Source organism: Ambystoma mexicanum, chromosome 7q (assembly GCF_040938575.1).
Source record: "Ambystoma mexicanum isolate Mex_15411 chromosome 7q, UKY_AmexF1_1, whole genome shotgun sequence".
Classification (NCBI taxonomy): Eukaryota; Metazoa; Chordata; class Amphibia; order Caudata; family Ambystomatidae; genus Ambystoma; species Ambystoma mexicanum.
In genome coordinates, this window is record NC_090941.1 from 1,016,192,838 (window position 1) to 1,016,219,546 (window position 26,709).

Here is a 26,709-nt window from a genome sequence, read left to right on the forward strand (position 1 = left end):
TTATCGACTTGTTTGTTGTGATTGTGTACATGTTTTGCGCCCCGATGCCTGCAGGCTTTTGGCGCAATTTAAATCTATAAATAAATAATTAGGATGTACCACTCCACCAAAGAAGCACACTGAACGTTCCGGGGGGAAACACCGACTTCAAAACCTCATCCCAAACTACTGGCCATGTAGCATAGGATCCAACAAAGTCATACTAAAAGTGTACGACAACAACAACCCAACATACCAATTCTCCAAGTGGGCACACTATATGAAAATGCTCTCCCTCCAACCACAGTACTTCGGCACAAGACTTTCAAAAGTTCCTTCCACAGAAGAGGAACCCACTCTTACAACCCAAGGAGGCACATTTGCCAACTTTCAATGATACCCGCAATAACAGGGCTTTAACTCAACACACATTGTCTTCTAAATGCAGGACGGTTGGGAACAAGCAAAATCAAAGAATTTTTCCAAGCAGGGCTCCAGACAATGGTCAGCGATTAAATAATATAATATATAATGAACCACAGAGTCCTGCTGACCCAACCATAATTTTACGAAAACTAAACTGAGCCAGGCAAGGTCCTACCTATGACATTAATGCCGGCAACTCAATCCCTCACAACTGTTAGACTAAAGTACTCAATCCTCTGCTCTAAGCAGCAGACTGGCGCCCATGCAACCGGCCTGGCATGCGAGTTCTTTTGGTTACTGAATAGATAGCGTTTAGTTGCGCAGACTAACATTTCTCTAATACATCAGGAGCAGTGCTAAAGGGCCTTGTAGTTTTATACTACATACCCCTGAAAGTCCTGAAGCAGATTATAGACTGACAGTGTAAGTTTAAAGCCCAAATCCTGAACCATTCAAAGAAATGAAGGCCACCATGATAACTGCACTCATTCATACCATGTATTACTAAACTTACACAATTGACATGACTTCCCTTTAAAATAGGAAACTGAGCTTATAGTCAGGGCTGGGTTGCTGCTGTAACCTGAATTCCTAAAAGTTCTCCAAATCATGAAAGCGAACATCCACACTCCAAATCATTCACACAATCCAGCCGGGACATTCAAATGAACATGCATGTCTCCTCAAACATACACAGTGCCCACAAGTCCGTGCTGGAGGACAGCTCCTAGCCTGAAATGTCTAGAAGGAAGTTCAAAATACTAAATGTATTAAAAAATACAGAGAGCAGTGCATTCAATCAAAGGGCGAACACACCGGCACAGTACAAACAGGCTGCCCCCCGGAGATAGCGGCGGCGCCTGAGCTGCCCAGCAGGCAAACCAATTTAAAGCTCTCTGCATTACAGCGCCATGTTACAAAAAAGGTTCTTCTGTGGATGTCAAACTAGGCAGCACGGAATAACAATAATCAAAAGGCCTACTTTCTATTTTTTTCATTTTATGCACTTTAAAATATTATACTCTGTCAAACTTGCAATTTGGCTGCACAGCACACAGCTGAGCTCTCCTCGACAGGACCTCATAGCCGCTGCACACGGACAGTAAAGGGTAAACCGTTCTCTGATGCTGCAGAGAGAGAGAAAAGCAGGACTCCATAGCAGACTTCAAAAGGAGGCTGACATGTTCCCGCCTCAAACTGCACACTCTTCCTCACGCTGTAGATGCCTGCCACGGGCGATTTCTGACACCCCTTACGGCAGAGATGCTTTCTTATGACCCAAAGTTTGTTAGTAGGTCCATTCCTCATAGGCTCGCTGCGCCAGAATACGTTCCAGAGCTCCCCATTCCCTACAGAAGCACTGATGACATCATCATTTGCCGGGGGGAGGAGGGGCACGCTGGCACGTGCCGGAGCTCCAGTGGGCCAACCACTACAACGGATAGGCAAGGGTCCAGCTTCTGTAGCAGCATTTTAGCCGGATCAAGCACGGGTATTATTGCTCAGGGGCAACGTGCTCGTCTTGGAAAGAAGATGACGAGTGAGCAACACGGGTTCGAATCCCGGGTCCGCGCTTAGAAACCTCTTCGGTATTAAGCGCGTTATAAACAACCTCATAGCATCAAGGCCGTACAATGTCACTATCATGCACGAACAGGACCAGTCCGACATTTTGGTCTTCTCCCTGCAGCGGTCGCTAGCACCCCTTTCCCCTCCCTGGGTACCCTGGAACCGCAAACTACGTGCTTTCTTATCAACCCTAGGTACTCTGGAGCTGCAGAGCCATTTCCAACAGCCCTCTTCGACCGCCCTGGGTGTTTCTTTGCCCTGGGTGTAGGGTTTTCAGCTCTGGAGGCAGTGGGCCTCCCATCTTCTTTGTGCACCCCCTGCAGCAGGTCCTTTTCTTTTCTTTGTGCATCTCTTCACCTCCTGCACACCTTGAGTCCCGATCTGAGCAGCTTGTCGCCATTGTTGTAAAGGTTAATCTTCCAGACATCAGTTAGATTGGTACAAATTCCTTTTATTAAGATGTAGCAGGATAGGAGCTCAGTTAGGGGCAGATCCCCAGATGGGACCCACTGGCACCCAACACCCAGACTTAAATTCTCCAACTGCCTGGAATCAAACCAGCTGTTATAAGTACACATTCCAACCACTCACTCAACATTCTCAAAGTGACCTCATTCACTCATTCATACATACAGGGAAAGAGGATATGACAGGGTGTGCATTTGAATATGTTGCATGGAAGAACTGCCCTTAAATTTCATTGGTTGTTTTTTATGGGTGTGATATACTATTGGGACGTAGCCATATTTGGGTATGTTGAAAAGAGTGAGGAAGGTGAAGGATTGATGATGTCAAATTTCGTAAAGGAACATAGGCTTATACCAACAACCATTGCAAGGGCATGTCCCAAGTGAGACCAGACATTGTTAAGGGATGGGGTGCATAAAGATGGAGTACGCAGAACAGGTCCAAAGCCTTGTCAATGGTCACAAATATATCTTGATTGCAGATACAGGGTCTTCAAAGGGGAGTGTGGAGACACCAGGTCTGTGTGTCCATTGGTCCCTAGAGGTAAGACCCGTTTGAGTTGTACATGGTAGTAGGCACCTTGTGCCTGCCCATCCACCCACCCCATAGAGAGCGCATGTCCCAAGTGAGAACTGCCTTTTGATAAGGGCGGAGGTGGATAAGGATGAAGCAAGCAGAAGATGCCATGCCTCTTAGAAGATGCCATGCTCCTTGTCAAAGATCTGTGATTGCAGGGACGGTGTCTTCAAAGAGGAGAATGGAGATACCCGGTCTTAGGTGGACAAATGTCGATAAACACAAGAACACATTGAGTTGTACCTTCACTTACACTATGGTGTACCTGCTGGCCTAAAACCCAACGAAAACGAAAAGGCATGGCCAAAGTGATAACATTGTTTGGACAGATTATGATTTAGTGTGATTAATCTTGCAAACATATTCAGGGCAGCCCAAATAACCTTTGGTTATCTTGCTGGTATATCACACCATTTTTATTAGTAGACTTGGTGGTGTTGATGACTTGGACAAACACTTTCATTCACTTGTCATCATATTACTTCATTGCTTTTATTTCCTATGACTGTCAAAGTGTGAGGATTGTTAACATTTAATAAAAGACTTGTGCATTCTCAAAGTGTGAGGATTGTTAACATTTAATAAAAGACTTATGCATTCTCAAAGTGTGAGGATTGTTAACATTTAATAAAAGACTTATGCACTTACTTCCTCGCTTCCTCTATGCCTGTGCCGCCCTCCCGATCACCATTCCGCTCCCCCCCTACGGCGGCTCCAAAGAAAGATGGTGGACTTCATCTGGAGGGGGAAGAAAGCGAGCATCCCACGGAGCACAATGATGGCCAGCACGAGACTGGGAGGCCTGGGGGTACCCGACCTCTGTAAATACCAAATGGCGGTGCAACTAGCCCACCTCCAAGCATGGGGGCTTGCTACAAGTCGGCAGAAATGGGTGGAAATCGAACAATCCTGCCTCTCTCTCCTCCTTCGCTTCCTCCCGTTCCTACCTACAGCCTTACGTCGAAGTTGGCCGGGCACTCTAACAGCCACAAAACAAACGATAAAGGCTTGGGAGTGGGCTCGCAGACACTGGGGTGTCCCAGGAGACCCGAGTGCGCTCTCCCCAATCTTCTTCAACCCAGCCTTTTCCCCCGGGGCCCATCCCAAAAACTTTAGAAACTGGGTTGTAGGGGGCCTCACCACTCTGGGACAACTCTTCGAGGGGAATTCCCCCCTAACCTTTGAACGCTGCAAGATGACCTTCCAGTTAGCGGAAACGGATAGGTATTCCTACGCCCAACTTAAGCACAAGTGCTCCCACCCACAGACCCGTGCAGTGGCCACGAGACCCCTCACCTCACTAGAGCTGACGGTGAACGACCTACCGGACCGGGGAAGGATCTCTGCCCTATATAGACTGTTGCAGGAGGTCCCCCTCCAATTTAGGCCTTCCTACATGTCTCAATGGGAAACAGACCTCGGACACACCATTGAGGATCACACGTGGGTGGACATCTGGACAAGAACGCGGATGACATCCCGCTGCATTACCAACTGGGAGTGTGCCCATAAGCTACTCCTGTGCTGGTACTACCCCCCTCTACGCCTTCACCACTTCCAACCGGCACTAGACCCCCACTGTTGGCGACTTTACGGCCTTCCAGGATCCTACTTCCACATGTGGTGGACCTGCCCCCGAGTGAAGGAGTTCTGGACTCTTTGCTTAGCCACCATAAAGGATGTCACCCAGGTGACCATTCCGCTCACGCCCGAACAGGTCCTCCTAGGGATTCCACTGCCAGGCTAATACCCGCGGTTGGGGAGAAGAGCTGCCCTGGTGTCCCAGTTCCTGTTAGCGGCTAAGATCACGGTGGCCCGCACCTGGAAGTCTGCTGACGGACCCTTGATGGCCCTTTGCTGGGTTAAATTCTGGGATATTTTGATAGCCGAGAGGGTCACAGTGGCCAAAGCGGGACTGCTTCACCGATTTCGAGACATCTGAGCAACAGTACTGGACCTATGACCTGAACTACCCGGCCCTGACCCACAAACCGCGCCTCATTGCAAGAGCCCTTCACACTATGGACAACCCGCTACCGCCACCAGACCAGTCCGATTAAGGACTGAGAACTATGCTCGCCGGGGAACGCATGGGTTGGGAGAAGGGGACTCTGGGTTTGCACGATTTGAGAAGCTACATGTAATGCGTTTGTATAATTTCTCCTGTGTGTTGATTTACAAATAAACAAATTTAAAAATAATAAAAGACTTGTGCATTCCTAAATACAATTGAATTAAATGTAGAGTTCTTGAAACAAAGAAATAACATGTGAAGAAATAATAAGAATAGGAGAGGCAATTCCCCTTACAATGCAAGTACTGAGTATGTGGTATTTTGACTTTAGGGTTTGTGCCTTGCATGTTTTTGGTGAACATATGAAAAACACTTGAAATAAGTTAGGGAAACTAAAACCTTGAAATGAAATAAACTAACTTGAAATAATTAAAAAGTAAACGATTCAAAATGATTAGAGACATGTATTTATTGAAAGTAAACTATTTTAATGCAAACTGCATTTTTAAAAGATTTTTAAAGATATATAGAAACTACAAATTATACAGATCTGGTAGTAGTACAGTCTGTACAAATCCTCTGTATTGTCCGGAGGTACTGGGAAATAGTTCACGGATGGCTCAAACGACGCAGGCAGGTATGACACGTTGCACACGGAATCCCAGTCTTCCATGAATCCATCAAGTAAACGCTTGATAAGACACAAGCCTCTACCATCTGTGTAAAGATAGAGAAATAGTTTTGTTGAATGAATAGAATATTTGAATTGATCTTTAAATACTAAATGCTCAGTTAATCACATAATATCCAGAAGAATGTATAGGTTCATTATGAGGTCAAACTTGCTTATCTCAGCCGTTAGGCATCTCGTTGCATCAACTTCAATAATGCATATCTTGTGAACCAGGATCTATATACATACTTGGCTACTGCAAATACATTAGCAGCTTCATCCGGCCTTATACTAAATGTTATTGCTTTGCTTATTGTGTTAATTCTGAATAGAAGACATCTCAGCCTCGGGTAGATTCATCTAAAGTGCAGGTATAATGACATGCTAAGAGAAAGTGCTCTGCAAATAGTGAAGGAACCATTGAGAAGGCTGCTGACTCAACTTTGAATGAGTATTGCACTCTGAGTTCGAATTGTGAATAGCGTGGAAAGCAAGCTTTGAAATTAGTGTCATGAATAATAATAATAATAATAGCAATAATAATAATATTATTATTATTATTAATAGCATTGAAAGCAAGCTATGAAATTATTGTACATAATTCAGAAATCCGTATAGCTTAAAAAAAGCCTGATTGGGTAAAACACATGGTCGACAACTTCTACTTTTTTTAAAGTCACTATTGGCAATCTGCAGTTTACTTTGAGCCACTGCTGTCACTTTACTAACGCCCAAGCACACAAATACGAATGTGTGGTTAAACTCTTTTCAATTAAAAAATCTCTTTTACTAAAAAAAAGAGCACTACTGGGATTTTTTAGACTTTACATTTGCATGTCTCAACACTTGGCTGTGTGTTGGCTTTTTCCCCAAAAGTAGCAGCTTTTCTTGTAGTAGAATAGAGGTACAGGTATAGCAGGTATGGCTACAAGTAATGATTGCAATAGAGTGCAGAAAGCTTTTGCAGATAAATTACGGAAAGTCCAACAGAAAATAATGGAGAAACTTCCACCCTTTCCCCCAGATATTACACCCACCTATAGTCCAACCACTACCAAGGAAGTCAGTATTCATTTTCATCCTGAATTGCCTGATTTGGGATCTGAAACCCTAACCCAGCAAGATCCGTGCATTGGTGTCAGGTTCAAAGAATCTAACATGGCGGAGGTGCATGGCATACTTAAAACCATGCACCCCACTAACTGCTCAGGGGAACTGCTCCCTGCCAAATTTATATTGGAACACAAGGAACTATTTGTCCCATTTCTGTGTAGGTATGTAAACTCTTCCTTTGAACGGGTATCATCCCCCAATCTATTAAGAATGTAGCAGTTACACCGCTACTAAAAAAAGCAGGACTATAGCCCTCTGATGCGGCCAATCTTAGGCCTATTACCAACACTTTATTCTTACTTAAACTCATTGATAAAGTGGCCACGGTTCAGCTCCAATCCTATGTTTATACAGCTGGTATTCTGCATGCGAAACAGTCGGGTTTCAGGAGCTGCCATGACACCGAGAGTGCCCTCCTTGACCTACAGACGCACAACAAATAAATAAAAGCAAACATGCTCTCGAAGCTGGAACACGGCAAGTCAGGGCTGCTGATGTTATTAGATTTATCGGCAGCCTTTGACTTGCTAGATCATAAAATCTTGCTCGAGCACATGGCCACTGTCAGATGACTCTGTATGGAGGCAATTACCTGGCTCAGATCTTTTCTGGCGGGTCGCCTCTCACGAGTTTACTGGGGCGATAAGGCATCAGAGGTAGAAACCATCACCTGTGGAGTGCCACAGGGGGCCTGCCTCTCCCCGCTATTGTTTAATATCTACATCCTTCCATTGTGTAACGATCGGGAACTTCTGGACATTTTCTTCTTCAATTTTGCAGATGACTTCCAACTGGTTCTGGAAGTTGCTGGGGACTACGAGAAGTACCAACTGTTGTTGGATTCAATTTATCAGATCATCAAAGGATGGATGTCAACTAACTGGCTGTGTTTGAACACGGCTAAGACAGAGCTCATGTTGTTCAGACCAAGACACGCAAGAACCAGTCTGAGCCAGAAGTACGCTAGTTTTACTATTGATGGCAGCCAGATAAAGGTTGTGCATAAAGTTAAGATTCTTGGCACCTCATGGAAGAAAGCTTAGACTGCAACGCTCATGTAATGGCCATCACAAAAAATACAAACTACCATCTCAAGGTGCTCCGGCAAGTATCACCTCTGGTCTCGATAGAAAATCGTACCAAACTTGTGAGGGCAGTGATCCATCCGCGTGTGGATTACTGCAATGCCCTACTGGAAGGTGCAAACAAGCCCGACATCCAAGAATTGCAAAAAATCCAGAACATTGCTATGCGCATCATCTTTCAGATGAAGCGTTCTGAACCAACCACTGCAGCAAGGAAAAATTACCAGTGGTAGCCTGTATCCAGTTTAAGCTGATGTCCATATGCCATAAATGCATTTTTGGGAATGCTCCAGCTTACCTGAAAGATCGGGTAAATATCTATCACCCCCAAAAAAACTTGAGATCAGCCGAAGGTTTTCTCCTGAAACAACTCCAGACTAAACATCCCCGGGGTCTTGGCCGGGCTTTCCGTGTGCAGGGGGCAAGGGCCTGGAACGCCTTACCTGTACACCTACGAAAAACTGAGAAACATCTTGTATTTAGAAAGCAGCTGAAAACAGCGCTTTTCAATCATTAAGACTGATTTCTGCAGCAGTTTCGAATTATCTACTCTCTTATCACTTGGCGCCTGGATGCCCACGGGCTTTGGTGCATTATAAATAAAATAACACAACATAACATAGGAAGGTCACAATTAAATTTTCAGTAGCAGCACGGCCAACCAAAGTCTGACAACCTGCACACTTTTCAACTCTAAACGCAGACACTCTGCTGCAGCCAACACATCTACCCTCAGACGAGTATACGAACTACAGGGCGAACAGGGACAATGACTTTGAGGCATTGTTCGCACCCCACGGCAGTACAGAACATGCATTTAGAAATCCTATAACTAAGCAAGAAAACACTAAGGGAAAAATGTGCACTGTCTTGGATTGTCCATCAAAGAAATTAATAAATACTGGGAATGCTGCACTATGCGGAAATATTATCAACCGAAAAAAATACTGAGGGGCTTAAATATTAGCATTTTACCAGATTTCAGCAATGCAGATGATGCTGACTTAGAAGATAAATGTGAAGAAAATCAAAATATGGGCTCAAGAAACATGATTGAGTTGCATATCGAGCCTGCAGACAGGTCACATAAAAGAATAGAGTCACAAATAGAAATCCCAAAAAAGAAATTGAGCAAATGCCAGCACCAGAAGCTACTAAAACCAAAAAACACAAAACTTTGAATGATATTCTTAGAAAACACCAGGACGAAGTAAAATTATGCAAAACCAGAACATGCTTCAGGGATGACTGTAACTACAGGGACGACCGAGTCTATATTTTCCAACGGAAATATAATGAGACAAGGATAACACCACGTTCACAAGGCAGCACACCTAATTCTTCACCAGCCAGTTCAGACACTGAAACTGAAACTGAGAGAGTAGCAATAGCAAGTGATACAAGCAGTGAGATACAACCCCAATCTAACACTAAAAAAAAGTTATTTAGAACAAATAAAGTGTTTCAAGCACAGGAACAGGCAGGTAAATACGAAGCAGGTGAGATTTTCAGAACCAATCGATACCGATATCACAATACAGAAATAAATACAGGAAATGCAGAGGAAGTGGAAGGAATAGAGGATGAAGAGGGCCAACATATTAGGAGACCGAGAACAAGATCAGATTTCAAGAAACAGCAAGTGACTGGACCAATAAGGAAGCCGAGAACCTAATTATGAATCTCTCAGATCGACGACTCGATATTCAAGCTACAGAAGTTTTAAATAAAGGTCTTTCTTTCACGCCTAGCAAACCCATTGATTTTATTGAAACACAAATGGATCTATACAAATTTGTGAGGAAGCTAAAGCTAACGTCATAATACACTTTTATCCAACACAATCCTGATCTCGGTACCTAGAGAACAGTTCCATAGGGACTTCAGTGGCTTAAGGAAGCGAGGTGGTTACTAAGACCACTACCCACAATGATACAGTCACTATTGTCTTCAGTGGACCAGCCTTTAACTTGGACCCTATGTAGGAATCTCAAGTCCTGCATTCTAATACAGCCGGGGCCCATTCTTGCATGTAGCCAGTGGAAAACCTTGTTTTTTAATGTTTGGTTAGATTCCCATCAGTCGGCCTTATTTACGTTAGTTACAACAAAGCTCCTTGGATTCATGATACAACTTCTTAATTTGGAATCCGGAATCTCAGGCACATTCAGCTTCTTACAACATATGTTCTTCTTTATTGGCAGGCCCGTAGGTTTATCAACATAATTCTCCACACTCCCATTTCTTGTAGATTCTGGTTTCCGGCACTAAGGAATTTGGTAGAATTGGAGTGGCAGCATCCTTTACTACAGCCGTCTGCGTATGCACTTCATTGCATACCTCAACAGGAGTACCCACAGCAGCCCTAGGTTACACCAATAGTAAGCAATATAAGTCGGGTCACTGAAAATGCATCAAAATATATAGATCCATTTTTACAACCAGTGATTAAAAACGTGGAATCATATGAATGAGATTCAACACATATCATCCAAATATTGGTAGATAAAGAGTGGAAGGACAATCTTTACCTAGGCAGTTTTGATGTCAAGGATTTATACACCTACATCGATCATTCTCTAGCCATTAAAACCTTTGATTATCATATAGCAGATCTTTCAGCTGCTTATTACCAACATTTGGATTTCATTAAGGAACTCTTATTGTTCACATGGAGAACAGTGTATTTTCCTTTAATGGGGAATACTACCACCAAACAAAAGGAGTAGCAATGGGGGCATGCCATGCTCCTCATTAGCCAACCTAGGTATGGCACAATTTGAACAGGTGCATGCATTGACAGAGCATGCTTGGACACACCACATCCTCAGATGGTGTTGATATATAGAAGACGTGCTTGTAATTTGGGATGGAACATCAGAACAATTCATGGCATACACCATCTACCTCAATACAAATAATTATGGATTGGAATTAGTGGGTCACATTAACAGTAAGGAAATAACTTTTCTGAACTTGACTATTTATATTAAAAACAATGGCATGCATAGTTGCACTTATCGTAAACCCACAGAAGTAAAGTCAACACTGCTGTCTACTAGTTGGCATTTGTGACACATCATACGTAGCATTCCAGTGGGAGAAATCATTAGAGAAAGACAGAATTGTAGGGAGGTTGAAAAATCTGAAAAACAAATTGAGCTGGTGAAGAACAGATTTAGTCGTTGAGGATATACCTTTGAAAATATAGCTAAAGCTGAAATAAGAGTCACAAGAGAGGAACTAATTGTTGGCAGGGTCAGACTGGGACAAGAAATAAACCCTGACACCCAAAAAAAAGTGGCCCACCCCTCACCCCAAAAAAGTGGCCCACCCCTCGCCTAAAAAAAAAGCGCCCTTTAAACCATCATCCGTGAATCGCATCAATTCACGACTTTACAGAAAATGCTACTTATGGAGGGTTCATGTGTCTGTTGTATTGTTATGTTTTTTGTAAACACTTGAGAAAGTACCTGGGGGACAGGGCCAGCTGCAGAGGAGGAGAGTGAGGGTTAAGTGGAACGATCAGGTATTGGTGGGATGATGTTCTTTGAAGAGTAGGGTCTCCCGGTCCTTTCTAAAGTATAAGATGGCACAGGGGTCTTATCTTCACTGGTGGGGGAGGCATTGTGTATGACTAAGGCTTGCTCTCCAAATGCTGATGTCACAGAAATCAGTAGCACACATCCAGCCATTCCCTTAAAGTATAGGGATTTTCCTGGGGTGGCTTATGTTGCTCTCAATCATTATGGTGGCTGTGGCGGTACAAGAGGGAGCCCATAAGTTGGCAATCAATTTCAGATATCAGCCACCTTAAATCCATTTTTGGCCCTTTAATTTACATAGTGGCGCATATTTTCATCAAAGCTCTCGCCATTCAATTGCATCAACATGTTTAGCTATAAGGTGGCACTTTAGCGCCACCTATAAGCCTGACTAATGCATTGCAGTACAGTTAGGGAGAGATAGCATATAAGGAGTGACACAATGCTTGTAGGTGGTGTTTAGATATTCACCCACCCATTGACTGCCCATGCACCTGCTAATCCCCATGAAGCGAGACAAAAGCATTGATGGCTGGAAGGTTTAGAATGAATCTTAACCCATGGCAAGCATGCAGACCTTCGTTCTTCGCCTGCCAAGCCATTACAAAAAGGGAAAGACCATATGCAAATCAGGCTTGGTCCCACCCTATGGTTCTGATTTATTCAAAACCTTCCATCCATCAACCTTTGGTTTTGTTCATGCTAATCCCCATGGCCATTCCCACCCAGTTCCTGCTTCTCCCACCCAAAACAACTTTGAGCTCACTTTAATCAAGCCTTACCATCAAACTTTGCACTCAAAGTGCCTGCCATTGTTTTTTCAAAAAGGTCTTCTGAGAGCTACTAGTTTGATAGGTGCTGCAAAACGCACTACTGGTGTAATAAAAAATGTCTTAAGCAGATCTGCCTTCAGCCACTTGATTTATAAGAACTATGCAAGTCCAATTAAAAGCAAACATTAGCAATAGTTTGGCTTGGGTATATGTATTAGATGAGCATTTGTCAGACACTGCTCCAATATGCCCAGTTACAGGCACAATTTCAAGCGGCCACCATTCATGGCCAGTTAGTGCCATTACAGCAATGCCTGGCTCATATCGTTCCCATATCTTCAAAAAAGCCAAAACTGTTGGCATTGCCAATGCTTGGTTTTTTTGCAATCCAAATGATACAAGCTAAAGGAGCCTTTATTTCTAACTGAAAGGTTCGCACATTGTTACACTGTTTCTTGGACACATCATGCCTTGTGTAAAAGAGTCGTGGATCTGCTATACCAGTCACACAACTTGTCTTTTTCTGCACCACAATAATTTGCATTTTTCTGTCACACTGACACACACATTACCTTTTCCCCCCTAAAACAACTTGATTTGTTCTCCCCTACAACAGCTTGGCTTTTTTTTCAAATATAACAAGCTTTTTCTGTCCCAGAACAATTCGCTTTTTTTTTGTTCTTTAAAAAAAACATGTTTTTCCCAAGCAACTCAACCTTTTTCTACCCTTCGACAAAGCACCATGTTCTGCCCCTTCACACTCACCAACCCTAATATCTTACTTACCAGGGGAGTACACAACGCCATCAACATCCACACAAGAGACCACTGGGAAGAGGGCCAGTACTAGGGATCTTCAGCCTTCTGGATCCAGGTGGCCCGTGGCTCCACCGGGTCTCACTGCTGTGCTGTAGGTAGCCCTCGATCATGGGACTGTCGTCATCCACCATGAACCTGATGGCGAAGAAGCAGGGACCCCAGGGACCTCCTCCGAGACACAGGAGAGGAAACTGCAATTGTGAACTTGGGGCGAGGGGGTCAGAAGCCCTATAATTAGCATGGCCGCTGCTCCGCTATTGTTGCGGGCGCAAACACCATTGGTTGGAGCTCAGGCAGCACGCCTATGAAAGCAAGTCTGCTTTTAAGCCGCGACTGCAGGTCTACCTTACAAATTAGAGACCAAGTGAGGGCTGCGCAGATGCAGCCCGTGCGCGGGCAAAATGCCTTTCTTTTAAACCTCGAGAAGTGTGGAGAATGCAATTACATTTGAGTAGAGCATATCCGGAGTGGGGCATATTGGGAGAGCTGTGTGTATGTCCCAATACTGGGATAGCACCGGTTTATTGAACATGTGTGGGAATGTTTGAGGGGTCTGCGGTCATTCAGTGCCTGTGAAAGCTACTGCATCACAAAGGTTTGGGGCTTACATTCTGGATTGCCACCTGCCAGCGTTTGTAATTTGTATCCCACACCTGCAGAGTGTGAACTTCACTATTACCCTGGCAGAAGGGCAGCAAGGGCCCTGTTACATTGGTGCCAGGTCTCGTCATTCAGAAACCACCTGAGGTCGACCAATGACTATCGAAGAAGCCTGGCTGGGGGACATCATGCTCTTCCGCAATCCCACTGAATCCACATGAAAACAACTGCACATCTTGCGCTAGAGGGCTGCAAGAAAAGACCAAATTCCCTGGAATGGATAGGCAAAATCACGCATGTACAGAGCGGAGATTGGGTGCAACACTTCCCTCCCTTCAAGTGCGGGCGAGCCGAGCACGAGCAGTTGCAGGATTTTACTTTTTTACAAAACACTGGGAGAGGGCCGGGCTGCCCTCAGCCCGGGCCGCTCCCAGTGTTTTGTAAAAAACTAACACTTCCTTCACTGGCACCATGGTGTCTCGCGCCGACTCGCTGCCTACAGGCCCTGATCTTGCAGAACAGATCAGAGTAGGGAGGGCCTGAAGGCAGCCCTGAGCTGGCGCGAGACCGGCCCAGGCGTGGGCTTCAAACCAGCCCCTCGCTCACCTCCAAGACGATTTCGGCTCGGTCACGGGCCGAACGGCCGATGGGCCATTCCGACACTGATTGTTGGCAACAAACAAAAAAGCAGTCAGATTTCTTGTACAGTACAGTGGTGACAGTACACAATTGTACAATGTCATCAGAAATAATTGCCATCTCTTAAATATGGATGAGATTCACAGGCCATACATTGGCAATAAACCCACGATAGTTTACACCAAGGCACCAACTATTCACAACAGACTATGTCGCAGCTATATGCAGCCACAGAATACACCTGAGAATTGTCTAACCTCAGCACAACGTGTCACTGGGATTCATAAATGTGGGGTCTGTTCAATGTCTCCCTACCCCATGGATAACACAAATAATACATGCCAGAGTGCAGTAATGTGCATATCAACTCCTTTTTGAATTGTTGTAGAAAATCTGTATTTTACATGATTGTTTGCAAATGCAGCAAACTGAAAATAGGAAGTACTATTCAAGAAGCAAGAATCTGCATAAGAGAGCACCTGAACACCATTGGCAGACAAGATCCAAGACTTCCACTCACACAACATTGGAACCATAACCACCAGTTTGCCAACAAAAAAGATATACGTTTTCTGGCCATTGACCTTTCAAAGTTGGCAACCAGAGGCGGTAACAGAGAGAAGATTCTAAGAAAAATGGAGGCACAATATATCTGTAAGCTCAGGACCACCCTCCAGGGTCTTAATATGGACAATGAATTCAAAATGGTCGTATGATGTGTAGAGACCATGATATCTAAAACAACTTAATGGACCAGATTCCCTTACAAAATATCTGTGCACCTGCATAAGAGAGTTACAAGATCACATTGAGAATACACGTAACACTATAATGTTGGGTACCAAGGACTAAAATGGTCTGACTACTGCAGTTATTTACAATGGTCGGTTTGGGAGTAACACTCCCATGAATGCAGGATACAGTATGATCATAAGGTATCATTAGTATTGATTCTAGTATTACCATTGAATTTGTTTACTGAAGAAAGTCGTAATTGATTTATATTAAGTGTAAATAATGCTCAGAGTACTTAACGGTAATCTTCATTACTCCTGGTCTTACTCTTCCCCGTCACAGTACTCACCAATGAGGCCACACCTCCCATACAGAACATGTTTTTTTTCAGGAGGTATAGCCTCCTGCTTACCCACAATACAGCAGTATATAGCAAGCCTGTACAGACACCAGGCCCTTCCACACCACGGGAGGGTGGAGAGGGTCAGTAGTACTGTGACGCGGAAGAGGAGGACTAGGAATAATGAAGATTACCGGTAAGTAATCAGAGCATTACCTTCATGTTCCACTTCCTCGTCCCAGTACTGGAGGTGGGCGAGCCTGGCGAGTACCCCTGGATGCCACAGGCCCCACCATGGCTTCCCAGTGAACAGAGCCACCCAAAAAAGGGCATTTTATTTCCATTTTGCCAGTGCCACGCAGATAAAAATGGAAAGAAATGCCCATTCATTTTTTTCATATTTGAGCTTTTCTTTCCATTGTGCCCACGCAGCGCAGGCAAAATGTAAAGAAATGTTTTTTCTGGGGGAGCCAGGGATTTCATGGGCTCGGCTCATGGTGGGTTCCTATAGCCAGGTCTGACCCCCAGACTTGGTCCTGGCTCAGCCGTACCATGAAATCCCTGCCCCCCCCCCCTCCCCAGCTCTACCCAGTATTCAACAATGAGTCATTCTCAAGCCAAACCAAGTGGAAGGACCCAAAGGAAAGCAGGAAGAAAGAGGGCACCCAGGATCAATGCAGAAACACCAAGTTTAATAAGCAATTGAACAACAGAAGATCACAGCTGGGCCACAGACAGCACTGCTACATCAAAGGAACCATCCCTAGAACTGCCACCATTAATCCTGTAATGTGTAATAAAGGTATTAGAAAAGGCCCAGGTAGCAGCCCTGCAAATCTCATGTAAAGGAACACCCTGAGCATCTGCCCAGGAAGCAGCCATACCACTGGTAGAATGACCCTGTACACCCAAAGGAACAGAAAGACCAGAGGCCACATACGCCATAAAAATCACCAATTAGATCCAGCAACTAATGGAAACAACTGAAGTCTTCCTCCCGCCCCAGCCACACCAAAAGACTGTTGGAACACCGAATAGTTTCTGTCCTGGTCGGGTACGCCAGGAAAGTACGACGCACATCAAGGTAGTGCCAATATGACACCTCTGGGGACAGAGGGTCAGGAAAAAAGGCTTGGAAACTTAGAGGCAACCTTAGGCAAGAACTGGGGATCACACCTTAACACCAAGCTGTCAGGCAAGACATGAGGAAAAGGAGGACAGCACAGGAGAGGCCCATCTCCCCCAGCCGCCGCGCAGAGGTAATGGCAACCAGAAAAGCTGCTTTGAGTGTAAGGTGTTTAAGATCCACAAGGCCAATCAGTTCAAAGGGGGCCGATGGAAGAAAACGCAAAACCAGGGGCAGATCCCAAGGAGGGGAACTAGAGCACACAGGAGGCCTAGAAAAAGCCAGGCTCCGAAGGAACCGGTCCACCAGACCCAAATCCAACAGAAGAACTGTGAAACCCTGACTCAGGGTCTTTAATGCGACCCACTGAGACCACAAAGTGGCAACCGCCAACCGTTTTTCCAAAGCCATCCTGCAAAAACCACAACAACCCTGGGACACCACAACCTAGGGGGGAACACCGGCCACCCCACACAAGCTGAGAAAATGGGTCTGATGCCTATCATAGGGCTTTAAGGTACTAGGTCACCTGAAAGGGAGAATGGTTTCCACCATCAGAGCCGAGAAACCCAAAGTCAATAACTTTGCCCTCACAGGCAGTACTGAGACCAGAACCCCCCACAGAGGGCACGGCCAGCTGGGAATCCTCCAGACCTCCCGCAACTGGAGATCCAAGAGCAATGGTAACCACCCCCTGTGAGGCCAAAAGGGAACCACCAAGATCACCAGAGAAGAACGTTGGTGTATTTTCTGAACCACCCGGGAAATGAGAGCAAGAAGAGGGAAAGCATACAGGAGATCCGGAGGCCACTCGATATTCAATGCGACGTCCAACCACAACCCCACAGGCGGGAACCGTGAACAAAACCTGGGAACCTTAGCCGAGGAGGGGGCAGCAAACAGATCCAACAATGGCATCCCAAACCAGCAACAAACACCGGCAAACACCTGGTCGGACAACACCAACTCTGGGCAGACTGGCAACACCCGACTGAGATGATCGGCAGCCACATTCTCCACCCTCCGAATGTGTACCGCCTCCAGGGAAAGCAAATGCTGTTCGGCCCCAACCCTAATGCAACCTGCCAGAGAATTAAGGGCCCTTGACCCCAAACCCCCTTGATTGTTGACATAGGCCATGGCAGAGGAATTGTCAGTCTGAATCAACCCAGCCTGACCCAGCAATAGGGGAGCGAACCACAGGAGAGCCTGATAAACGGCCGCCAATTCCCTCCAATTCGAAGAACCGAGGAGACCCTCCCCTGCCCACCGCTCCTGAGCAGATTGAGACTCCGGGGAGGCCCCCTCTCCCCAAGCCGCTGGAGTCAGTGTTCAGAACAACCTGAGGGGGACGATCCAACTCCACCCCCCTCAGTAGGGAGGAATTTCTCAACCACCAATCCAGAGAAACCCATAGGCCGCTCGGAATCAGGACCCGCAGAGCGAGAGACTGCGAGGAGGGCGACCAGTGACACAGAAGATGTACCACCAGGGGACAAAGATGGAGGCGAGCCCAAGGTACCAGGAAAACACAAGATGCCATGTGCCCCTGTACCACCAGGAGCTCTCGAGCAGAAGCCCAGGGAGGTTGAAGGACCTTGAAAAGGATCGACTGGAGCCGGAGAGCCCTGGCCCTGGGCAGAAGAACTTTCCCACTCCTGATGCAGATGCAAGCCCTTATGAAAACCAGGTCCTGAGAAGGGACCAACTGAGACTTCCTCCAGTGGATTAGGAATCCCCACTCTTAGAGCAACTGATAAACAAGGAGAAGGTGAGATTGAACAGTGCAGGGGAGATCTGCCTTGACCAGCCAGTCGTCCAGGTAAGGGAACAGCTGGATGCCATTCAGATGTAAATGACCCACCACAGAACCACCACCTTTGTAAACACTTGTGGTGCTGACTTCAACCCAATGGGAAGGACCCAGAGCTGATAATGGGCTTCCCCACAGAGAACCTGAGGAACTGCTGGTGCGACGGGTGAATGGGAACATGATAATAGGCATCCTGTAGATCCAAGAAGACCACCCAGTCCCCGCACTTGACCAGAGGAATAATCTTCTGCAAAGACTACACCCGAAAACAAACACCCCTGATGAAGGCATTCAGCAGCTTCAAATCCAGGATTAGACAAAACTTCCCCCCAGTTTTCGTGTCCAAGAACACCAGAGAATAGATCCACAGACACCATTGGAGCACAGTCACCATAGCCCCCTTGGACAGAAGCTGGAGCGATGAAATTGGCCATGCCTACCCCCAGATCCACGGTCCTGAGGCGCAGCCTTGGAAGACCGCCGAACCGGAGGATCAGGCTTATGCCGCAACCTGTCAGCGTGCTTGTCAACCTGGGACACTAGATTTTCAGTCCTGCAGATGAAGCTGACGACAAGCTGAAATACAAGCACCCATGGCCATGGCGGTGCCCCTGACATCATCATAAGAAAGATCAGAAAAGAGCTGGACCTGACACTGCATTTCATTAAGCACAGGAGCGCAGTCTGACCCTTCTTCCATAGCCTTACGGAGAAGCCGGAATCACCCCAGAACCTTCTTAGCCGTATATGACCCATAGAGCAAGATGAGAACCCACACAAGCCTTCTTCAGAGCAGCATTCGAGTTACGGTCCACTGTGTCCTGAAGGGCAGCGTCCTCAGCAGCCATGGAGGAACGGCCCACCAAACTGGACATGATATCATCCACAGCCACTGTGTCCGGTAGAAAATCCTCAGCACCCTTTAGAGGATAGAAACACACCATGAAGCGTGGAATGGAGACGTTCTGCGGTCATTCCACTCATGAAGCACCTTGGTCTTGATATCAGGGGGAGCCCCTGTATCGGAGTGTGCTTATATTGCCTTATGTACTGCCCTGGTCGATATTAGAGAACAACACTTAGGTCGCTTTTTGTAATAACAATGGTTTTGTACTTTAAGAGGATATGTGGAAACGCTGTCAGCCGGATCTGAGTTATTTTTCACGTATGTTGTGATTCAAATGCTCAAGGAACTAAACCTATAAAGCTAATGTGACTATTTCAATCAAATATGGAAATATATGATTGCTAGATTATGTGCGAACTGTGGAAATTGTAATTTGATTTCTTGTTTTCTTCTTTGTTCATTTTTTTATGTATTGATATGTAATATACTGATTTTTATTCCATTTTATCTTCATCGTATTGTCAATTGTAAAACATTTCGGAAGAATTATTTTTGCAAAAAATGTTTGTGTATACGATCCAATGTGTGATCAAATTGCAGAATAAATAAAAATGTTAAAAAATATTGCTTATTTTGAGGTCAGAGGAGCCCTCCACGGGACATAAAACCCCAAGGAGTCCCAAACCTGGGAAATCACAGTCTCACCCTCATCCTGGGAGAGATATTTGCCTTCAGCCTCATCATCAGAGTCAGAAACCGTTGAAGAATGTACCTAGGTAGCGGAGGACGAAGACGCCGAAGAGGAGAGGCTGTCCCTATGCCAGTCCCTAGAGCCCTCATGCTCTTCAATGGCCTGCTTCATAAGGCCTTTCATCTCCTTCAGTGACAAGGAAAACCTCAATGCCATTGGTTCCTTGTGTTTCTTCCTGACATGTCGACGCTCAGGAATCCTAGAACCAGCATGAGAGTCCACATGTCTCCTCTTCTCAGAATGCGTGCCCATTCTGTCCCACACAGAAGAGAAAACGCTGAACGCCCAAAGCAGAAAGCGGCCCGACACTGCAGAAGCTGTTACCAAGCGACAGAGCCTGACAGGAAGCTGAAGCACAGAGACGCAGCAATCGGCACAGAAGAGGAGAGCAGCCATCCAATCCTCCCAGGCCAGCCTGAATTAGGAGAGAAACCCTGCCCGCCACCAGGCACTCACTCACAGGAAGAGGGGAGGGGGCTGGGAATCACAAAGCGCAGCACCCGGCCAAACCGTAGGCCCGCCAGAGAAAACCAGTGCGCAGAAGGCCCTCAAGCCCCGCAGGAGGTCCCCTCCACATAGAATCGCTCAGCAGGGCGCCCGGATCTTACCGGGTACACGCAACGCAGGAGACCGTCACCACGGAAGACTCTGCAACGATGCTTCCCAGAGCCCCGCTCCAGGAATAACCAGTCCCTGTCAGAGACAAGAGAAAAAGAACTGGTGTATTGTGGGTAGGTGGGAGGATCTACCTTCGAGAAAAAAAAAAGAAAATAAAGTTACTCTATGGGAGGCGGGTCCTCATTGATGAGTACTGGGACGAGGAAGAGGGACGTGCGGTAATGGGCAATCTATGTTGCCAAAACATATCTAAACAACATGATAGATTACAATACTATGCAAATAATAATCCTTAATTGGAATGTGTGTGGTGATGCAGGAGTTTTTTCAATAGTCTTGTTTACCGTTGACATCAAAAGCGTCATGTGTGATGACGTCATCTCAACTACACTAATTATGTCTCAGTATGGCGGCGCGCCCACCATGCGTCCCAGTTTCAATAAAGGGGGAGGAAAGGGGAGGTCTTCCCGCCAGTCGGGCAGACACTCCCGCAAATCACAAAGATGGCTGGTGTCTTTATTTCAGGCCCCGGGTACCCCCGGACCGTCCATATAACAACTGGCGACGAGGCGGCTGATAGTCCCAGCGTGCCATCTGGAGCTGGAGCTATGGTCACGCCTGATCATCTTGGTGCGTCACTGATAGGTTTTCCCCAGCCGCTGTTGGGACCCGCTGCAGAAGTCATTGCAGCTCGAGTGCCGCCATGGGGGTGTGTCTCAGCCAGGCCGCCCATGCTTCATCTCCCACGAGTTCTCGGGAGCTGTTGAGTCTGCAGCTCTGTTACAGGGTGAATTCCATTTTTCAACAAAAAACACGGGAAGAAGGTTACAGTGTTTAAACCGTGGGAGGGACTCCCCCCTCCATACGTCACAAAAAAATAAAATAAGAATCTGGTGCAGTGGCTGGCCTCTGGTGAACTCATTGGGTTGGAAAGGACGGGAGACGTGCCTGCAACCCTCCCTGTGCCCATCAGTGCTATAGAGGGCACAGCCATGCCCTGTGTAAAACCGACTTGAACTCTCCTACCCTGGTGAGCAGGCCAGGCCTGCTGTTGGCAAGAGAAGTAATCGCATGGGTGCTCGTGCTGCGGGTTAAGCACACTGTCTGAATCGGTCAGGCTCGTCAACTCGGCTAGCGGCCTTTGGTAGCAACACAGGGGTGCTCGTGCCACCAAGAGAAACTACGGGGACCTGACGCAACTGTGACTGCAGAGAGGGGCTGCCCAGGAAAGTGTTCAGAGGAGGGTAAACCCAGTCATCATGGGTGACATGGATCAGAAGGATGAGGCAGGATTACCCTCCATGTCCAGGCTCTCGGTGTTGGCATCCAGGAGCGATGGGGGCGCAGAAGCAGCATCGCACCATGTGAGGCCCACACAAGCTTCACTAGTTGTCCAATACCGGAATTTGACATCACTGGAGCACCCACTACTCTCGGCCCAAGGTGGGCATGCGGGTAGAAAGGATAGAAATGTACTTTGCCATCAGCAAGGAGATCAACCACACGGCTATGAGGGCCATGCTCCTGTTCTATGCGGGCAGCGAGGTACATCACATTTTCAAGACACTGCAGCCTTGGGACGATTCGTACGATGATGCCAAAGAAACACTATAGGAATATTTCCACCCGATAGTTAACATAGATTATGAAACATTTCACCTGCGGCAGGCCCACCAGGAACCAGCGGAATCTCCAGATGCATATCACACACAACTGGTATTACCCAAATGGACCTTTTACAATTGACCTTTTGCACAATTGACCAAATTAAAGTGGTCCTAATTGACCTTTTGCACAATTGACCTTTATATTATTTTAGTTATTTTATATATGTATTGGGTTGGTTTTGGATTATAAATAATATAAGGGGATTAGGTGGGGGGTTGCAGCGGTTTTTGGATTGGGTGGAGGGCTGCGGGGGGGGGGGGTTTCCCCCTGCATATATGTCCTAATTGACCTTCTAAATTAGGTCAATTCTCCGGAGGTCAATTCTCCCGAGGTCAATTGTGAAAAGGTCAATTAGTATACAACTGCACAACTACCCCAGTTAGCCTTGACTGACATGCTGGTTAAATGACAAAACAGACGAAATAAGAGCACATATAATTCAACACTGCTAATCAGCGACGCTGCACTGCCAAATACAGAAGGAACAGGAAAATAATCCAAAACTCCCGAAGGAGCGTCAGAAGCCATGTGATGCCTGCGGAGGACCGGCGCTTCATGATGAAACCTGCTCGGCAGTAGGAGCCACGTGCCGCCGATGCAGTTGGTTAACCACTATGCCCCGATGTGTAGGGCCCCCTGGCAGTCTGCACAGGCGTCCTGACTGCCGCCATCGGCAAGTGGCCGCTGTAGACGAAGACTCACGACCGGGTGCCCCCATTCTATCGAAAATGGAAGGGACAGGTGACATTGAGGAAGCCTTTTTCATCTCAGCTATCTGCCTAGACTCCAGATGGCCACACAGAAAACCCTGCTGCTCAATCACCATCCTGAATGCGAAAATGTCAATCCTGGTGGAAACCGGGGCTTGGGTCAATGTGATGCCTGCAGCTGAGTTCAGAAAGATCAACCCTTCGCCGACACTGCAAAGTCCCAAAATATGCATCTTCACATATTGCGGGCAACGCCTCTGCCACTGGATGGGTCCTTCACTGATGCGCCATAAAATTGTCCGGATCGATGCAACGCTCTATGTAACACCGGTAGCCAGAGAATATCTACTCAGCTGTTCGTTGTTTAGAATGACCCCAAGAAGGTGGAGGACATTAAAGCAGCCCCATTAAAGCAGCCCCAGCTCCAACATCGCCTTCGGAGGTCTGCAGTTACATGGGAATGGTACATTTTTGCGGGAGGTTTATCCCAAACCTTGCCACCCTCACAAAGCCCTTACGTATCCTAACTAAAAAAGACCAGGTCTGGCATTGGGGCAAGGTTGAGCAGGAGGCGTTTGACGCCAGCAAAGAGACTCTCACCGCTGATGCCACAATGGCGTTCTTTGACCCGGCCAAAGAATCGGAGGTGATGGTCGGTGCAAGCCCCATGGGGCTGGGAGCAATTCTACTGCAGGTGTCTGAGTCTGCTGAAAGGAAACCTGTTGCCTTTGCAAGCAAGGCTCTCACCCCTACTCAATGCAGGTACTCGCAGATGGAGAGCGAGGCGGTGGTGGTGCTGTGGGGGTGTAAGCACTTCCACATTTACATTTATGGGAACCCCGTCACGGTGGTCACTGATCACAAGCCCCTGGTCCCCATCCAGGGAGGTGCTGCACCCAGCCCGCCGATCCCACTCAAGCGCTGGCTCCTCCAGTTACAGGAGTATGATGTAACGTTGATTTTCAGAGCAGGGGCACACAATCCGGCAGACAATTTGTCATGCCACCCGAGGATGCCAGGCCTGGAGGACGAGGTGGCCGTGGATGACACAGAGGTCACCATAGCAATGGTGACGGAAGCAGTAGTCCCAAGATCTATGTCAGTCACAGACACTGCAGAAGCGACCCGCCAAGATTCGGGCATTCAGGAAAAGACAGGGCAGCTGAGGTCAGGGCAGTGGAAAGGATTCCTAACCGTTACGCAGAACAGCATGCCGGTAGCCGAAGCATTTCTCTGGAGTCTGTGGAAGGGAGGCGCATGCTCACGCTAGGTCTGGAACATGTTCTTGCATGGGGAACGCAGCAGGTGATACCCACAACAATCCAGAGGTCTGTGATAGAACTGGCATATGCTGGCCACCAAGGGGTGACTAAGACAGTTGGACGCCTATGCGATGAGGTATGGTTCCCGGAATTGGAGAGAAAGGGGGAAGGGGAGAACAACATGGCCACATGTACATGGTGTCAAGCAGCGAGACCGCTGGCCAAGGGACCACCCATTGTGCCTCTTACACAAGCGAATACCCCGTGGAGAACCCTCACAATGTCCTCTGGTCCAATTTGTTGACTCCACTACTGCAATATCCATTATCCCAGTGCAGAAAGACATTTTTGCAACTTTTGGATTCCCCGACTCGTGACGTCAGTCAACTGGTCTCCCCTCCAAAGTGAAGGACTGGCCAGATTCCTTATGTCCTATGGGGTTGATCACCGCAGCATCACGCTGTGCTGGCCCCGTGCCAACCGGGGATTTTGACAGATGCATGCGGACACTAAACATATTGAGGCCCGCATCACGGTTTCAACATAAGGGATGTCTTCCACCCAGTCTGTCAGACACTCCCGCAAAACCTCAAAGACCACTGACGTCTTTATTTCATGGCCTGGGGGCCCGCGGACCGTCCATATAACAGTACTGAAAGGCGCGATTACTTGGAGATCAGCTTTAAGTTATTTTCTTCTATTATTTGTAGGATTCAATATAAACGCATAATAAGAGAAAGCGCAGAGCTTGAAGGACCAATCAAGATGACAGATGAGCATTAGAGATGGTATGAATATTGTGCCAATTGTTCTGCATACAGCGTATGAAATATTAAACTCAATTTGGGTGACATATGCTCGTTTTTAATTTATTTTTCAGATACCACAGACATCATTGGAAATAATGCCCTGCGTCAACATTGGATTTAGTTAATTACTGAGAGAGCAGCTCATTTAATTTTGCATGAGATTGGGATAACTGTAATTTACGTTACTTGGCATTAGTCACCTCTCTTATTTCTTGATACCAGAGACAATTATACATTCTATATCAGGAAGAACGCATGCTTTCTTCTCCTATGCTCTTTGTCCATTTGTTAATCCAGTTCCAACCTGTTTAGTGACTTGCAGTAAAAAACAGCATCATACAAGACCCTGCATGCAGATGCATAACCAATCCTCGTTGGTATTACATCAGCCTTGCTACAGGCCTAGAAGTAAAGTCAAACAGGCCGTGGCTAGGCCCAGCCCAGGCTTTCAGACCGCATATCATCCCAATCAATGATGGCTGACGTCCGTTGTTAGATTGCCTTTCTCACTGGAGGCGTTAGTGCGTAGGCCACTTCTGATTGGCTGGAAGGTTAAAAGGCCTGAAGGCGATGCAAATAATTGAAAGCAAGTGCGCAAATTGAAGTACCGATCTCATCACCGTTTGTCACAGTTTACAAGCTATGGATCTCCTTGGTGCCAATAACCCTTTACAGTCACAGCCAGAGGTGGTTAGACAGCCGACTGCACGCGGCAAGGTCTTCACGCCGGCCACAACAGAGGACGACGGAATTACATGGGAGGTCAATTGGGGGGTATCAATCCCCATTGCCCCCCACCACCACCGATATGATGTAATCCATCACATTATATTTAAAAGTAGTAAGTCGTGAAAACACATTGCATGTAAAAGGTGAACAAAACATCACATGTGAAAACATTGGATGATGAAGACCCCCCAGCCCATCCCTCAATGCCACCAGCTTGGGCTCCTGGGCACCACACAATAACGGCTTGCATGAAAGTCAGTGTTCGGTGAAAAGTCACATTACTTTTTTTTTCCGCATAAGTAAGTTCACGATGCATTTCCTGCACAAGTAAGTTCACGATGCATTTCCTGCATAAGTAAGTTCACACCCCAATCCACACTGCTTGGGGTTACATTGCCCGGACCAACGCTCCCTCCCCCAGATGAAACAAAGCAACGAGATAGACATTTCAATTGCATATTCAATTACATTGCAGGTTCCATTGCATTTCAAACCCCCACCCCCTCGCCTGGGAGTTGCAAAGGAAAACCTAACCCACACACAGAGGTCTATTTCCCATGAAAGGCCACGACACAAGGACACCACAGGGGACTGACAACGGCCTTCAGTAACACCCCTATCCTACTCCGGAAACTAAAATGGGAACACCCAACCCCTAACCCTCTAATATGGGCCACAACATGTACACACGCATGCTCACGCACACGGCCCAAAACTCTAACCTGACAAGAAAACGTCACATTGCTAGGCTGTAAACAAATGCTCCACCACTCCAGCTCCAACGGAAAGGCAAACACATAATGACAGCCAGCGAATGCTCCACCTGCGCCAAACTCTTGGGCCAGGCCCGCGATCAGCAATTGTAACGAGAATCTCCTTTCCCGTCTGAACACGGCCACGGACACGAGCATCAGCAAGTTCCCAAGTCAAGTTCCCAAGTCGACACGCGTCCCCGACACATTCATGTTTACATTCAACAGGAAGAGAGCGTGGAACCCTCACACGTGACTGGCTTGAAACGC

At 46.8% G+C, this 26,709-nt stretch overlaps 1 long non-coding RNA gene across 1 annotated transcript; it reads right to left on the reverse strand.

Annotated features, from left to right (window-relative positions):
* Positions 1–5,482: 5,482 nt before the first annotated feature.
* LOC138527892 (uncharacterized) lies at positions 5,483–20,608 on the reverse strand. Its single transcript, XR_011284081.1, has 2 exons — positions 20,500–20,608; positions 5,483–5,749 (listed from the first exon to the last, which is right to left on the reverse strand). It is a non-coding gene; the product is annotated as an uncharacterized lncRNA (long non-coding RNA).
* Between the last annotated feature and the right edge of the window lie 6,101 nt (positions 20,609–26,709).